Genomic DNA, 11,326 nt, shown 5'->3' on the forward strand with positions numbered 1-11,326 from the left:
CACAACTGGGCAGTTTGGCCAAGAGGTGATCATGGGATACCAGATCAAAAGCTTTTTTGAAGTCAAGATATATGACATCAATCTCTTCTCCCTTATCCAGGTGATAGGTCACCTGGTCATAGAAGGAAATGAGATTGGTCAAACAAGAGCTACCCGCAACAAACCCGTGCTGGCTGTCCCTTAGAATGTTAGCCTGGGCCAGTCCCTCAAGGATGGCCTCCTTAATAAACTTTTCTAAGATCTTCCCCAGGATAGAAGTCAGGCTAATGGGCCTGTAGTTAGCCGGATCCACTCTCCTCCCTTTCTTGAAGATCGGCACCACATTGGCCTTCTTCCAGTCTTCGGGCACTACACCAGAGCGCCAGGAGTTTTCAAAGACCCGTGCCAGGGGCTGGGCTATGACACTTGCCATCTCCTTGAGTACCCTGGGGTGCAGGTTGTCAGGGCCAGCTGATTTGAAGGTATCCAGCTTCTCAAGGTGTTCCTTCACGAGGTCAGCATTGATGGAGGGTAGGGGATTCCCATCACCCAGATTTCCCTGTCGCATAGCAGGCATGGGCATCCCGTGTGACTGATGAAAGACTGACGCAAAGTACCTATTTAATAGGTTGGCTTTTTCCTGGGTGTCCGTTGTCAGTTGCCCCATCTGGTTTAGCAGGGGTCCAACATTGCCCTTGCTTTTCCTCTGGCTCCCCACATACCTGAAAAAGGACTTTTTGTTGTCCTTGATGCCTGAAGCTAGTTGGAGTTCAGTTGCAGCCTTGGCTTTCCTGGTTTGCTCCCTGCAGGACCGGACCAGTGCGGAGTAATCCTCCTTGGAGGTGAATCCCGTCCTCCATCCTTTGTAGGCTTTCCTTTTTAGCCACAGGAAGTCCGCTAGGTCTCTGGAGAGCCAGGGGGGCTGCTGTGCCTTCTTGCTGCCTTTCCTCCGCGTTGGAATAGATTTAGCTTGTGCACTGAGGATCGCTTCCTTGAGAAGCAACCACTCTTCTTGAACTCCCATCTCCCTGGGGTCATGGTCCCTGACGGCCTGACCGACTAGCCTCTTGAGCTTGTCAAAGTCGGCTTTTCTGAAGTCAAGGACTTCTGTGTTGCTGACTGACTTGCCAGCTTTACGGCGGATGGTGAAGGTGATCAGCTCGTGGTCGCTGTCACCCAACTTCCCATCGATCACTAGGTCGCCGATTGGGTCATCCCCCGTAGCCAGTACCAGGTCAAGCAGCGCTTTGCCTCTCGTTGGCCCACAGACCTCTTGGGTCAGGTAGAGGTCATCCACGCATGAGAGAAAGCTTTGCGCCCGCTCAGATTTAGCTGAGTGATCTTCCCACGAGATGTCCGGGTAATTGACATAAATATCAAGAACATTGACACCAACGCGATGTCACAGCTGGTAAAGCAAACAAAACTCTGGCATGCATCCATATATGCTTCTCAAGTAAATCTCATGATGTCATCCTCCCGCTGTTCTCAGCCTTGGTGAGACCTCAGCTGAAGTACCACATCCAATTCTGGGCTCCACAATTCAAGAAGGATGTCAAGAAGCTTGAGAGAGTCCAGAGGAGAGCCACGCACATCATCAGAAGGCACGAAAATAGGCCTTATGATGAGAGGCTGAGAGCCGTAGGACTCTTCAGCCTGGAAAAGTGCAGAGTCAGGGGAGACCTGGTGGCTGCCCGTAAGTACATAAGGGGTGTGCATCAGGATCTCAGGGAACGTCTGTTCACCAGAGTGCCCCAAGGTATAACAAGGACCAATGGTCATAAACTCCTCCAAGACCATTTTAGGCTGGACATAAGGAAACATTTATTTACTGTCCAAGCCCCCAGGGGCTGGAATAGACTCCTTGCAGAAGTGGTGCAGGCACCTACTCTGGATTCAAGGAGTGTTTGGATGTTTAGCTTGTTGGGATCCTTTGACCCTAGCTGACTTCCTGTCCCTGGGGCAGTGGGCTGGACTTGATGATCTTCAAGGTCTCTTCCAGCCCTATCTATGAAATCTATGACTATATTGGAAATCAGCCTGATGAAAAAAAAAAAATCGGTCTGATGTGGCCGATAATTTGGCCGATAAATGCCCATGCAGCACGCAGGCAGCAAGGAACACAGCCAGTATCTTGGAGAACTGCATCCAGCTGGTAAGTCTGTTGTGGGGGAAGGGGAGGGGGGACAGAAGGGACATGGGGGGCAGTTCTAGGACCCCCACAGTGAGGGAGGAAGTGGGGATGGGGGTAGGCACTGCTGAGCTGGGGCAGGACGGGGTAGAGCATGGGACAGAGCCACAGCTTCTTCAGGGGGCATGGTGACGGAGGAGTAGCTCCCGCTGCTGGGTGCACCCGAAGAGCGCACGGGAGGAGCATGTGCCCCCAGATCTGCATGGGGCGGGACAGGTCAGGCTGCAGCTATGGACTGGGCCAGAGGCCGCACCGGGCTCTTCCTGGTAGGGTGACTGGACGACGCTGCTGTCAGGGGGAATAGCATTACATCAGCTCTTCACCAAAGGCTTTTCCCTACAATAACAAAGCAAAAACTAGTTGCAGTAGAGCCAAGGGTAGGTTCCCAAATTTGTTATATATAATCCAGGGATTGATATTGTTCTGAATTATGTTTATGATTACCCATATTAACTTTTTTCCTCCTTTTTCTTTAAAATAAAGAGTTTGCCATCTCTTGTGTTGATTTCTAAATTAGAAAGTAAATCATGAATATCATTGTACTATATAATAGCCTTAAGTTATTCCTCTTTTTCAGAATCTAATTAAAATAATCAGTTTTAAAATCCCACACTACCAGTAATGTGCTTTGAAAATGTCTTTATAATGCAAGTATTCTCCTCATTACATTCCAAAACAGGTCAGAAGTGTGGATCAAGTTGGACACAGAAGTTAATCATCATTTCAAATCCAAGTTAATTGAATTTATCTTATTAAAAAAACAAAACCAAAAAAAACCCCTTTATTCTTTTACAACTCAGGAACTTGGGTCCTGATACAACTCCCCTTGAAATCTGTTAAAGCCTACATAAAGTGTCAAACTGAAATTAGATTGAGCCCTGGATGAGAGTGCACATCTTTTAATAGCCCACCAACTCTGATCACTGTAACAGCTGTTTTGCCACGTTAGTACACCTAGTAGCAATAAACTAATGATCATTTCCAAAGAAGAAGATAGCATCAATCTTCATAAAGAAAAATGTAGAATTGCTTATAGCAAAGGAAATTATTTGAGCTAGAAAGATTCCCTGCTTTAGGATCTACCATAATAAATAGCACAAAATAATACAGCAGATGTAACTTGAAAAAATTTGTAACAAAAAGATACCAATGTCTCAAGAGACAAAGTCATGTAGAAATTAACACAACCAGGTGAAAAGAAAGAAGAAATAACAACACATAATTTAGATGTTTAAAAAGAGCTACTGTAACTCTTCAAACTTCTTACAGCTATAGTAGAAACCATTCGGTAGAAGCAAGAGCAAGAAAGAACCAATGAGAAAGTATTATAGCCCTGTTATTTGTGTGTTCCAAAAAGCAAGTAACAAGGCCCCTACCCCATTACTGAAGGGGAGAGAGGGCACAGCCCCTGGAACGGACTTAGAATGGCAAATACTTTAAATAAAATAGCTGCTCAACCCAGATGGAGCGGGTGATTCACAGGCCTGGGGCAGAAGTGGAGGGTCAGGTGACTGCGGGATAGACTCATAAGCCCAGGATCTGACCCAAAAATGGGGTCTGGCTCTAGGAACTGCAGGACGTAGAGCTCCAGGGATAGAGCCAGACAGGTCTGCTCACAGAGGAAGGGCTGTGGGCTGCAGAGGAGCTAGAAGAAATACTGCAACCTGAGCAACAACAGATAAATGCCACGAGCTTTAATAACAGTGCTGCTGCAGGGCATGATTAATCCCAGGAGACAAACCTTTTGTTTTGGGAGTGTGTACTCATGTTTTGGTTTGCATGTAAACTGGAGACTTGAACATGGCTTTAAGGAGAAGGCAGAAGGCCACGGGGTGCCCAATACAGAGCGCTTCTAGGGCATGAACCCCTGTGGGCTGTATAACGGCAGAAGCCCAAACACTTCAAAGAGGACTGTTGTTTGTTGGAGGACTGAGTACCTGGCAGCAAAGTCTGGGAACATAAGCCCACACATCGCAAAGATTGAGATCAGGGGGACAAGGGGCCCGGGGCCCATGAGGGAGAAGCTGAGGTACCAGGAGTCTAGGGGTCCTGGTACATTGGACCTCAGGCAGAAAAAACAGCTAGATTAAAGTGGGCCAAGTCCAGGGGAACCTCAGCGCAGACAAGGACCTACGACCCTGAAACCCACATCTGCCTCCCAGGAGCAGCTTCCTCTATGACATCATAATATCAAGGCATAGCAGGTGAGATACCAGTGTGGGCAAACCCCAGGGCTAGAGACAGATATTGCACATACTCTTTTATAAGTGATTGGAAACTGGGTCAAATCTAATGCAACAGAAGATCACTGCACATAAACACCTTTCAAAATGGCTGGAACTACTTTAAGATAAACCTGCATGGATGCAGTATTGGACTGATTTAGGTTAAATCAGTTTATTAGCTATCTGTCCCACATCCCCTCCAGGTTCAAATTAACTCTCCATAACCCAGCATTCCAGGGTGCTTTGTACCTCTACCGCAAGCTCTACTCACAGGTGGGTGGGCTAAACTTTACCCAAGCTGTTTGCTCCAGCCAAGCAGGGAGGCACGCTCTAGCATTCCCTCAGCTTTTTGCCTGGGCTACTGCTGGCATGTGGCAGCAATTCTGGAATTAAAAGTGCATGCCTATTCACATGGTTATTGGTTCAATCTATGAAGTTTAGACCCCTTCCGGGGTTTGGCATGCCACGCCGAGGCCCAGATTTAGTTCCTTGCTTCAATTGGAGCACTCGCAGTTTGTGTGAGGAACGGGAACTTGGGGCCAAAATGGGGTTTTTTTTGGTTTTTCTGAATTTTGGGGCAGCCAAGACCGTTGAGACCTGAGCACAAGGAAGCTAGCAGCCCTGCAGGCTTATGCTGCATCTCCTGGCCAGTGCATGATGCTGGCAGGCAAAAAGGAGATGTTTGTGGCTGCCTATGGCCTCTTCTAGCAGGGCACAGGCCTGCCTGACAAGGGTTTAGTTTTTTTTATCATCATCATCAAAGTGTTAGCTGAAGTTTGGCCAATATATGTATGTGACTGTGGTGCTAGGGAAGGCAGGGAGCTTAATTTTGGGCTAGAGTGGACTGTGCTGACTCTGAGGCCATAGGAGTTCAAGTTCAAGCTTTGGTGTGCATCCATGCTGGTGGTGGCCACAAATGGAGACCATGCCATTCCACCACTGATAGCTTTAGCAGCCATTACAATTGGCTAGGTTGCAAGTTTTTTCTACCTCTCCCAATTCAACTGAAGTTAAATTTAAGTTAGTCACTATCAGTTTACTGATGCTGAACAGGTAATTGACAAACGTAAATGATAGAAGACTCTAGTTGTCTGCTTTGCTGGAAATCATCAATTACTGTTTGGCCAAAAGCAAAACATTATTTTAGCTGTAAGTTACAATGTTATATAGGACCTGCTCTTTAAAGGCTAAATATTTGTACTATCAAAATCTCTGAAATTAGAAATGAAGTATGTTTATTTTGGGGAGCAGAACAATATAACTAGACAACCAGGGATTTGTTGATTAAATTTCCATGAAGTAATACATTGAGCAAAGTGCCACTAACATATGCAACTGACACTGCATATCAAACTCTAAGGAACCCATTATTGCCATGACATCGTATTTCACCTGTGACTAAATGGTTTTCAGACTGGACAATGGAAATGCAGCTTAGCTGTAGAGTGACCTTGTCAGTTGGATTGATTCTCTTTTCAGTTATGTCATTGTAAATAAAGAGCAATATTGCTGAAGTTAATGGAATTACCTAAGTGTAAAACCTGGGTGAGCAAGGGGAAAAATCAGGCCCACTATTCTAAGCTAGAAAGATCAAGAAGTACCTTATTTTTACCTATTACTTGGAAGTTTTTGTATCTCAACTGAACATGGAGTATCTGAAAGATTTGATATCCAGTCACGATTCCCGGTCCACTCCACAGAAGTTCCAACAGTCATTTTCTGTCAGATAACACCTTCCACTTGTAGAATCCAATAGGGAGAAAGGAAAATAGTGTAGGTTGTAAACTATCTCCTAAAAATCAAATAGCTTGTGCTTTTCTCTGGTGAAGTACAAGATTATAATAGTAGACTGAATGACCAAATACTAATAAAATATGAATCATATGCATTTTAAATCAGAGTTAAAATCAGAATTCAACCATCCACTATACTGGGAAGTAACTGAAGGGTAAAAAGGTCAGCGAGTCCAACTGTTACAAAATACGTAATAAAAGACAATGTCTCACTGTGTGTGGATGGACTTCAATATAGTGTGGTGAAATAATGTTCTGAATAAACTGGTTCTAAGAAATGTCATGTTTTTTTGGAGGTACTGGTTACAATCCCACAGGGAAACCTGCATTTTAAAACAGGCTAAAAGAAAACAAAAACAATAAACTATTACGTTGTTGGCCTTCATATACCAAAATTTCTTCTGTTTGTAAATCTTTTATGTTTTTTCATTTTTCAATATCATTTGTATTAGTTTCTTTTCATAAAATAGTAGTCGGAAGTTTAAAATTGGTCTGTTGTTGAAATATGCTGACAGTCAAAATATTATTGTTACAGATACCCGATCTTTCTTAAAAAACAGTATCAACAAGAAATGGTCAGAACTGCCTCTAGAGAGCTAATGCAACTGGCTAATTTTGAAAATAAATCGTAAGAATTAAAGGTGCTTTTATATTTCATAAAATGTATGCTCTGTTGGGTAATATCTTGTCCTAGAGACGCTTGCTGATAACTGCCATCTTCCATAATGATCACATTTCTCAACAGCAGTATACCACAGGCTATCAGGCTACAGTTGTCAGCAAATAAGGCCACCCCTTCTTCTCAACAGAGACAGTTTGCCCTATGAGAAGAAGGTGACCCTAAGCTATGACACAATAGAATGAGACTGAGATGAATAGGTATATGCTACAGTGTAAAGAACTCCTCTGTAAATATGCTGAGGTCATGAAGGAAACTGGAAAGCATTCATATGTTTGTAGTTCAGGGTCAAGAGGAAAACAAGAGAGAAAAGGGAAAATGGCATATGGAAGTGAGTGAGGACATTCATGTCAAAGGCTAACTGCAGAGTGGTGGGGCTGCCACCTTTTGCTGAAGCTACACCCACCCAACAAGTATATCATTATGTATGTAGCTACAACTAGTACAACCATCATCAGTGCCTGTGTGTGAAGAGACACTTCAATTCTCTACCAGGAAACACCAAGACTGGTTTGATGAGAATGATCAGGAGATCTAAGAGTTGGTTGATCACAAGCACAAGGCCTTTTGTGCTTGGCAAAACAACACCAACTCCAAACAAAAGAAATTGAATCTCCAACAAGGCCAAGGTCCAAAAGAGGACCTTCAAACATGAAGAACAAATGGTGGGAAGACAAGGGTAAGGGAGAGTCAGTATCTCACTGACATCCATAATGTGTGGTTTCTTCAATGCCACTGAAGCATTCTACAGATCAAGCACTCAGGGACCAAACCCCTGGAGACCTAAGGATGGAGGAGACCTGATAAAGGAAAGGGAAGCCAGCAATGCTTGAGCCATCAATGAAGGAGCATTTTGAAGACCTTCTCATTTGACACTCTGCTATTAACAAGATATATTAACAGATTCTGCTGCTCTCAACTCCATCCCATGACACCCAGTCAGAGAAGATCTTAGAGTCCTTCCAACAAGGTGAAGAAAGCCATCAAGCCGATGAAGAATGACAAGGCATTTGGAGCGGATGGAATCTATGCTGAAACCTTCAAGCAGCTGGGAGAGAAGCTTCCATCACAGCTTCATGTCCTTATCTTAAGGATCTGGAATGATGAGGACATCCCAAATGACTTTAGAGATGCCATGATTGTGACAATTTTCAAGAAAGGAAACACCACAAGTACTGTGGTGGTGATAATCTGACATCAACTTCATTGGCCCAGTCATGTCATCCGGATGTCTAACTCCAGACTCCCAAAACAAGTTTTATTCTCCCAGCTCAGCCAAGGCATATGCTCAAGAGGAGGACAGAGAAAGCACTTCAGGGACTTCCTCATGGTCAACTTTAAGAAAAAAAAATGCAACATCAACTTGTGGGAGACTATCACCCAGAACTGCCCCAAATGGAGCAAAAGTCTGCTGCACAGATCTAAGTACTATGAAACCTCACAACAACAACAAGATATGGAAAAGCAGTAGCAGCAGAAACAGCATCACGGCATGGGCCAAATCAACAATCCAGCACCACCCACTACACACAGAAACACACGTCTGAGCTGCAGTACAGTCTCTCTGTCAGTGCAGTCGGTCCCAGATAGGCCTCATCAGCCATCTTCAGACACACAAATATGACAATCATGGAAGACAATCATCCTCAACTGCAAAGGACTGACAAAAAAGACAACTCCTTGTATAAATAATAGGTCTTCACTTAAATTCCTCATGCTCATTGAACCAGCCCTGGTACTGCTAATGTAAGTAATTCTTCAACCTGCTTCTACCCCAGAACTTTTTTGGGTTTTTTTAATTAATTCAAACCCTGCATCAGCGGTGACACTGAAGGAAGGTTGCATTCCCAAGCACTTCCATGGTTTTATATGGGAAACTATCAAGACTCAATGAGTCTTATTATCAGGATCTGGGTTTTCTGTTTCCCACAGAAAAGCATTTAGATTTCCCTTTTTAAGCGAGACAAAAAACACAGATTTTTCATTTTAACAGAGAAATGCACAGATTTTCCGCTTCTGCAAAGAGCTATCTGCAGGCTGGGAGTGGAAGAGGGTGGTCAGGCAGGGGGCATCCTGTGCATGTATGCACTTATACATGGACAGGACTGCCAGGCACCCTGGAAAGCAGCTCCCTGCAGTTAAGTCTGGCGGAAGAATTGAGGCCCCCTCACATTAAGGAGGGAGGGAGGGAGGGAGGGAGTTGAGCAGAGCTGGGGCCTGCTGCTCAGCCAGAGTGGTGCATGGGGCTTGGGACCCAGGACTGAAATGCTCAGCCCCACCATGGAGTCCACTCTGGCCATGCCACCCGTGGGGAAGGGGGAGCTGGGCTCCACACTCCGCTCAGTCACAGCAGCTGTCATCACCCGTGGGTGGCAGCTGAGGCTCGGGCACTACTGGAAGAGGCAAGGGGCTGCAGACTTGGGTTCCTGGCCCTGTAGTCCTGGCAGCTGGGATCCCCTCCAGCAGGGTGGGGGGGGGGCAAGGGCTGTGGCGGAGAGTGAGGGACACCATCTGGGCTGGGGGGCTGTCATAGTAGGCAACTGGTAGGGGGTGCATGTGCCCCCAGATGAGGCTGGTGCCCCCCTGACAATTGACACTGATGCTGTCGGTAGGGCTGGTGCTGCCCCTGACAGGGCCATTGGCTTCTACGGGTGCCCCCCCAGATTCAGGAGGCACCAGTAACGCATGGTGGCTGTGGCCTGGGAGTCAGGCACCTGGGCCTGCTTCCTGGTGAGTGAAGGAAGCAGGGCTAGCTCTGATTTTCTATGATAAAAAAACAGAAGTCAAATACGAAAATGTATAAATACTGTCAGAGATGACCCGAGCAGGTTATGGGGCCCAAGGCAAATCAGCCTGTGTGGGCCCCCCACCCTGGATGCGAGGAAGCTGCTGGCAGATTCGGCAGCTGGGGGTTGCTAAGCAGCCAGACACAAAGCCAGCGGCGGCACGGAGTCACCGCATCACTCTGCCTGGCTCCGCAGGGCCTCCTAAAGTGCAGGGCCCAGAGCAGTCGCCTCAATTAGCACCCGGCTAGGGATGGTCCTGGGTACAGTACTTAATACTTATTTTATTACAGTGCTTGAGGCACTGGTAGGCTTCCAAATTGCTTTAAAACTGTGAATATATCAATAAGGCATTGTGTTCAATTGATACTCCCCTCCTCTCTTTCTCTCGATATATCTAGATATATCGAGAGAGAGAGAGAGAGAGAGAGGTGTTTCATTTTAGTCACAGATTTGGGGTTTTTAAATTGGAATGTCTGCATCTTTATCAGAGAATCTGTAATTTCTAAACCAGAGAAAACAGAATCCCTGGTTATTATTTAGGTATTTATCTGCCCTATCCAAAAGGCTCAGAGGAGCTTAAAACGAACAGACAACGCACAACTAGGTAATAACAATTCACTCCCCAAACCACAGGCTGACACTTGAAAAATCACATCCACCCCAGCCCTAACTACAGCCTCCCTGCCTAACGCCCACAGAAGCCAGCCCTGCAGGAGATCCCAGCCCTGCTTCCCAATTGCTGTTTACATCCAAATACAATACTCCACTTCCTGCGTCCCCCATCCACTCCCACTCCCCTACCTCATCCCCAGAGGAGTGGGATCACAATGCTACTTCCAAGCCTGCACCTCCCCCAACTCTTTACAGAGAGGTCCTGGCTGTCCCAAAACATGCATAACCCCCCAAACACCCACCCCAAATCCCAGAACATTACATTTAAAAGAACCTTACCAGAGAAGCAACACAAAGCTCTTCCCCTTTGCCTCTGTCCTGGGCACCGCCAAAGGCCAGCTCAGCCTGCTCCAGGGATCCCAGCAACTCTTGGCTACTGGCCATCAGAGTTAGGTGTTCAACATGGGTTTACTCTCATACTGTGGCAGACGTTGTGGGAGGGGGGGATTCATCAGGGCCATGTATGCATGTGTGTAACAGGCAAGGGTAAAGCCACTTGCCCGTGCGTGTGATTGCCAAGGGTAAAGCCGTGTGTGTGTGCACACATGCATGTGTATGTGACAGGCAAAGGCCACGTACATGTGTGCACATGACAAGAAAGGCAGGTACATGTGTGCATGCACATGTGTGATAGGCAAGAGTAAAGTCGTGTGTGTGTGTGTGTGTGTGTGTGTGTGTGTGTGTGTGTGTGTGTGAGAGAGAGAGAGAGAGAGAGAGAGAGAGAGAGAGAGAGAGAGAAAACAAGCAAGACCAAGACCTGAGGGGGAGGTGTCAGGAGTGTGTGCCCATGCATGTGTGTGACAAGCAAAGGTAAAGCCACGCGTGTGTGATAGTGATAGACAAGGGTAAAGCTGTGTGTGTGCACACATGCATGTGTATGTGACAGGCAAAGGCCACGTACATATGGGTGTGCGCATGTGACAACCAAGAAAGCCAGGTACATATGCGCATACAGGATAGGCAAGAGTAAAGGGGGGAGTTGTGTGTGTGAGAGAGAGAAC

The 11,326-nt window shown here is 46.2% G+C and overlaps 1 long non-coding RNA gene across 2 annotated transcripts in view; it reads right to left on the minus strand.

Moving 5' to 3' along the window:
• Window positions 1-10,996, minus strand: part of LOC149864695 (uncharacterized) — a 41,540-nt gene extending 30,544 nt beyond the window's left edge. For both annotated transcript variants that reach the window (XR_016442234.1, XR_016442235.1), the window contains exon 1: window positions 10,605-10,996. This is a non-coding gene — a long non-coding RNA (uncharacterized LOC149864695). The remainder of the gene's footprint in view (window positions 1-10,604) is intronic.
• Between the last annotated feature and the right edge of the window lie 330 nt (window positions 10,997-11,326).

This window comes from Crocodylus siamensis, chromosome 5 (assembly GCF_052110815.1).
Source record: "Crocodylus siamensis isolate JL-2025a chromosome 5, ASM5211081v1, whole genome shotgun sequence".
Taxonomy (NCBI): Eukaryota; Metazoa; Chordata; order Crocodylia; family Crocodylidae; genus Crocodylus; species Crocodylus siamensis.